This window comes from Microtus ochrogaster, chromosome 17 (assembly GCF_000317375.1).
Source record: "Microtus ochrogaster isolate Prairie Vole_2 chromosome 17, MicOch1.0, whole genome shotgun sequence".
NCBI lineage: Eukaryota > Metazoa > Chordata > Mammalia > Rodentia > Cricetidae > Microtus > Microtus ochrogaster.
The window spans coordinates 11,374,641-11,380,640 of record NC_022019.1 but is presented as its reverse complement, the minus strand read 5'-3'; the positions used below and the strand labels follow the sequence as shown (position 1 = coordinate 11,380,640).

The window sequence follows — 6,000 nt, the reverse complement described above, 5'->3', positions numbered from 1 at the left end:
GCTGGGATTAAAGGCGTGCGCCACCACCACTCGGCTGGTCTTGTCTTTTCTGAAGCCTCCTTTCTGTATTTCAGTGCTGAAAAGCCCTTTAAAAAAGATGCTCTCATAAATCCACAATGTGACCCTTACATAATGCCTAACCTAAGAACACTGTTAGGGACAAATCTGCTATCAATCCTGTCTGTTTGTATCAGCACCCTGGCAATAGCTGCCTGAACCTCTGCTACACAGCCTACTCTCCTGATCTCATCACAGGAACCCTACACCCTGACACTTATAGTTCACTTAGTGTCAGTCTGCTGGCGTATCAACTGAAGAGATTAATATGAACACTACTTGAGAAGGGCTTCAGTTAACGCCAACAGTCCAGCAAAAGTGAAAATTACAACCACACAATTAGAAACACTTTCATAAAAACCTTTGTTTTTTTAAAAATCTTATTCAAAAAAGAACTATTGGAAATGTATAATTTTACAAACAGACAATCATTTTAATGAAAACCAGGACTACTTAGTCAATTATTCTTGCACACATCAATTATTAGTGAGTGGGCTGACCAATGTTAAGAATGCAGAGCATACCACTAACATACCCAGCTCTGGAAGTATGTTGATGTAAAAGTCAATTTTTATTTATTGATTTATTTATTTAGATTTTTCGAGACAGGGTTTCTCTGTAGCTTTTTGGTTCCCCCCTTGGAACTAGCTCTTGTAGAGCAGGCTGGCCTTGAACTCACAGAGATCCACCTGCCTCTGCCTCCCGAGTGCTGGGATTAAAGGCATGCGCCACCACCGCCTGGCTGTAAAAGTCAATTTTAGTGTTTGCTCCACTGTCATACTCATATGCCAAATTCCATAAGGTGAATCATTTATTTTGTATACTCAAATATCACGTTAAAAAGAATGCTGTCAAACTTCCACCTAAATTTATGCAACCAGCATCATATGAAATAATAAACGAGACTATAATTACAGTAGTGAATATTGTTTTAGTTTTTATATCATATTTAAAAAAGAAACAGTGGTATATAGTACTACGACTATCTAAAGCTTAAAGGGGATAGTTAGCAGAATCCGGAGTGTTGGAAGTATACACTTCAAGTACACAATGTACAGAATAAGGAGAAATTACAAACTGCATTAAAAAACGCAAACCTATGAAATCAAAATTATCAGAAACAGAACCAAAATACTATTCTACAGATTGTTTAAGAATCACACAAGGTCCACAGAGAAGACCCTGTCCTAACAAGACTCAGAGTGGAGTAAGGAAGGAGGCGGCACACTGAACAAGGACAAGAACATATGCCAGGAGGCAGGCTTGGACTCTGACCATAGCAGACTTGCTGTGTAGCACCAGGTCTACTGGCAACTCAGTCCCTATCACGAGTCATAAGACATATTGCAGATACAAAAATAAGCAAGTATACCATAATTCTAGAACAACTCTGTTTTCTACTTGCCACACGTTAACCACTGGCCTCACACTGAGCATCTACAATACAGCTACTAAAATCAAAGGGAAGTTCATTCACTCACTTCTTCATTCACTCCAGTTTTGCTAATAAAAACCAGGAGAGCCTCAAACCTGTAATTCTCCCACACCAGCCTTCCATGTGGTGGATTACAGGTTCGCACGTCAACTCTTGGATGGGATTAATGTCTTGCTAGTTCATTCATTCATTCATTCATTCATTCATTCATTTTCTAGCTTTTTAAAATGGATTTATTGTTTATTTACATGAACAACTATACCACTGAAAAATCCAAGCCCATCCACTTCTACATCTTACATACTCGAGCATTTCTAAGACCACATCCCCATTGGAGCAGAAGAACATAGTGCTGAGAATCTCAGGAAGAGGCCTTGGGAATATTAGCAGCCTCATTACCACAGCCCTAGTTATCATATGTTATTTTCACTTTATTTCATCGCCATGACGACAGGGAATTTATCTATTCTTTAATAAACTTAACTGAAAATGGCCACATAACCAGTGGCTATATACTGAATACAGCCATACTTAAAGAGAAGAATCTTGTTCTAAAGGCACAGAAAATATTCTCAAAAGATGAGAAAAAAATTTCAGTTAGGAAGAGATGATACAGGAGACATTCACAACAGACAGACAACCAGAAAAGAAAATCCCTCATCAAACCATAATTCAAATAGCAAATAAAGAAAATAAAGAATCTCAGTAGCAAGAACAAAAACATAAAGTCACTTATGGAGGCAGGCCCAGAGTAACAGCAGAACAGCAACTGATAATTGCAAAGCCAGGTCTCAGTTCTGAAAGTAACAAATGCCAACTCAGACTACTATATCCAGCAAAACAATCTGTCATAACAGAAGGAAAAATAAAAAAAATTTTCCCACAATTAAAATAAACTAAGCTGAGCTGGAGAGATGGGGTTATGAGCACTTCTAGAGGTCCTGGGTTCTAGTTCCAGTAACCACATGGTGGCTCACAACCATCCGTTGAGATCTGGGACCCTCTTCTGGTGTGTAAGCATACACACAGACAGAAGGAAAAAAGGGAAGGAGGAAAGGAAGGAGGGAGAAACAAGGGAGAGAGGGAGGAAGGCAAGGTAAAACAATGTATGACCACAAGGTCAGCTTTACAGAAGATATCTAAAGGGAGAGAAAAAGCAAATCCATCTACAAGGCCATAGGAAGAATAAGCAACACTAGAGTAACAGTTAAAACAAGATGAAAAAAGCACCACACACACCAAAATACATGCATTTTCATAACGATTCTGAATATTAATGATCTCAATTCTCCCATCAAAAGCCATAGATTATGACTGAATCAAAAAACAAAATCAGGTGTCATCTATTTGTTGACCCCAAGAAATGAAACACCACAAAAAAAATCACCTTAAGGTGAAACAATGGTAAAAGGTATTCTAAGCAAGTACAATCAGGTGTTACTAAAGCTGATAAAAACTGGCTTCAAGCTAGGTGGTGGTGGCATATGACTTTAATCCCAGTACTTGGGAGGCAGGGGAAGGCAGATATCTGAGTTCAAGGCCAGCCTGGTCTACAAGAGCTAGTTCCAGGAGAGGCTCCAAAGTTACAGAGAAACCATGTCTCGAAAAACAAACAAAAAGCCAGGCTTCAAATTACAGCTACTGAGAAAAGATAAAAGGCCACTTCACACTGACTGGGAGACAATCCATCAAGTGGACAGTGTGATTCTAAAATCATATGCCCAAACACAATTGCACACCCAACTTCCTACAACTACTGACGTGAAGTCACAGAATAACCCCATCACAACAGTCATTACTTCAATGCCCCACTTTCCCCAAATGAAAACAGAAAAACAGCACAGATCAAATGAACTCAATAGACACCTATAGAACATTCAGTCCATACAAACACTGTAGGATATAGTTTCTTAGGAGCTGATCACCTCTCTGTTTCAGACAGGAAGCAAGTCTTAACAAACACAGGACAACAAAAACAACTCATTGCTCTCTATTTGATCACAATGGAGTAAGGTACAAAGTGAACAGCAAAAGAAACTCATGAGGGGCTGGCAAAATGGCTCAGTGATTAAGAGCGTTGACTGCTCTTCCAGAGGACCGGGGTTCGATTCCCAGCACCCACATGGCAGCTCACAACTGTCTGAAAAATCCAGTTCCAGGGGATCTGACACCTTCACACCAATGCACATAAAGATAAATAAATCATAAAAAAAAATTTAAAAAAAAGAAACTCATGAGCATAAACAACCTCATGAAAATTAAGTAGCACACAAAAATCAAGAAAAGCATTTCTGGGGTCAAATAAAAATTGTGGCATAATGTCCTGCAAGCCTTGCGCCAGAGAGATGGCAAACAACCTCCACTAGCCATGAAACCCCACTAGGCCATATCAGGAGTTAGCCTTAATCCATCATTTGTGTTACAGATACCTTTCGTTGCCCTCTGTGAATCTTGTCTGGATACAAAGCCAATGCAAAACTTGGTTTAAAGGGAACCAGGAAAACCGTGTTACCTCATGAATCAGGTATTTGCATTTGGCATTGTATTTTTGTAAGCTTCATTCAGTATGTTTTGAGATATGGAAATCTACTAGTTAAAGTGTAAACACAAGGAAAAATAAAAATCCAAAGGGCTAGGGAAAGTGCTTCCGTTCATCGAGACTAAGCCCCCTATAGCTGCAGAAGCTAAGTTAATTCTCAAGAGCCCGAATCTTCATTTCATGGACCCGCATGAACCCACACCCCCACACCACAATACCCATGGCAAAAAAATGAAAACATTAACACATCCAAACTTATGTGATATGACGAAGACGGTCTCAGGAGGTTAAGTTTAGAGATCTAGGCACCTGCATTAACAAGTGGAGAAATGGCTCAATAATGCTGGAAAAAGAACAAGTCAGCAGGTGGAAAGAAATGGTGATGATCAGAGCATAAATCAGGAAAATGAAAACAACCAATCAACTAAAGAGCTAGTTCTTTAAAAGATAAACAAACATACCCCTAGCCAAACTAAGCAAAAGACCCAAATTAATAAAGTTAGAAATGAAAAAGGAGTCCATTACAGTGATACCAATGAAATTCAGAAACCTTTTAAGTCTTACCTTATAGTAAAACATACAGTCAATAACTTAGAAAAGTCTCAAAGAAATGGAACAATTATTAGATGACTATCTACCAAATAGATGAGATAAACAAGTTTAAACACATCTACGAGGAGCAGCGAGACTGAAGTAGTAATTGAAAATCCCAACGAGAGACTAGGAGAGAACTCTCAAGTTGTCCCTTGATCTCACACCCAGAAACATATATAAATGAACGAAAAATATCTGTCAAGATTGTTGGCACATACCTTTCGGTAGGCAGAGATAGCCAGATTACACAGTGATACCCATTTTGTGTCAAGGTGCTAAAAAAAAAAAAAAAAAAAGTCTCCCAACCAAAATATGCCCAGGGCCAGATGGATTCATTGGAGAATTCTGCTTCTCTATCTATTCCATAAAATAGAAAAGGAAGGCACGGTACCTAAATCTTTTTATTATATTAGTATCGCCTTGACACCAAAACTGTAACTCAGACCAACTACCCTGATGATATAAATTAGTAAATGTTATTAACTGGATTAAAGGACAGAAATCCTAAGGCCATCAAAAGAGATACAGAAAGGGCGTTTGACAACACCCCTTCATTCTAAAAGTCCTGACGATAACTGGAACAGAAAGAGTCTATCTCAATATAATACAGGCTATATAATACACACCTATAACCAACATTAAATGGGGGAAAGCCTCAAATAAAATCAGGAATAAGACACTCCTATTCAATACAGAGATGGAATTCTTGTGAGGGCAATATGACAGGAGAACCTGGGGCTCAGTGGTTAAAAGCACTGGCTGCTCTTCTAAAGGATCCACATCCAGTGCCCAGCTCTGTAACTCCAGATCCAGAAGATCTAATGCCCTCTTCTAAGCTCCACAGGCATCACATATATATATATGGTGCATAGACAAACCACTCATAAACAGGGGCTGGTGAGATGGCTCAGTGGTTAAGAGCACTGGCTGTTCTTCCAGAAGTCCTGAGTTCAATTCCCAGCAACCACATGTAATGGGATCTGGTGCCGTGCAGGTATACCTGCAGACAGAACACTCATAAATAAATAAATGAATGAAACTCCAAAGAAAAGTAGAAAAAAGGTGTTAAAACAAAAAAGAAAAAAGACAAGAGGACCAAATAAAAGGAATATAAAAGGACAGAAAAGGTCAAAGTATCTCCATTTGCCGAAGATTCTATATCTAAGAGACTCAAAAATCTCCCCTAGAATTCTCAGATCTGATAAACACTTTGCACAAAGTGGCAGGATACTAAATTAACACATATAAAGCAAGGACAAGCGTACTGAGAAAGAAAGCAACAACCCCCCTCAATTGCTAACACCAAAGATGTCTGAAAAGTTCCAGGACTACCTTGCAAGCTAATTTAAAAATGTAATTTTAATCAAGAATGAGT

The 6,000-nt window shown here is 38.8% G+C and overlaps 1 protein-coding gene across 3 annotated transcripts in view; it reads right to left on the bottom strand.

Annotated features, from left to right (window-relative positions):
* Positions 1-6,000, bottom strand: part of Ppp2r2a (protein phosphatase 2 regulatory subunit Balpha) — a 59,361-nt gene that overhangs the window by 16,919 nt on the left and 36,442 nt on the right. The window lies entirely within an intron of this gene.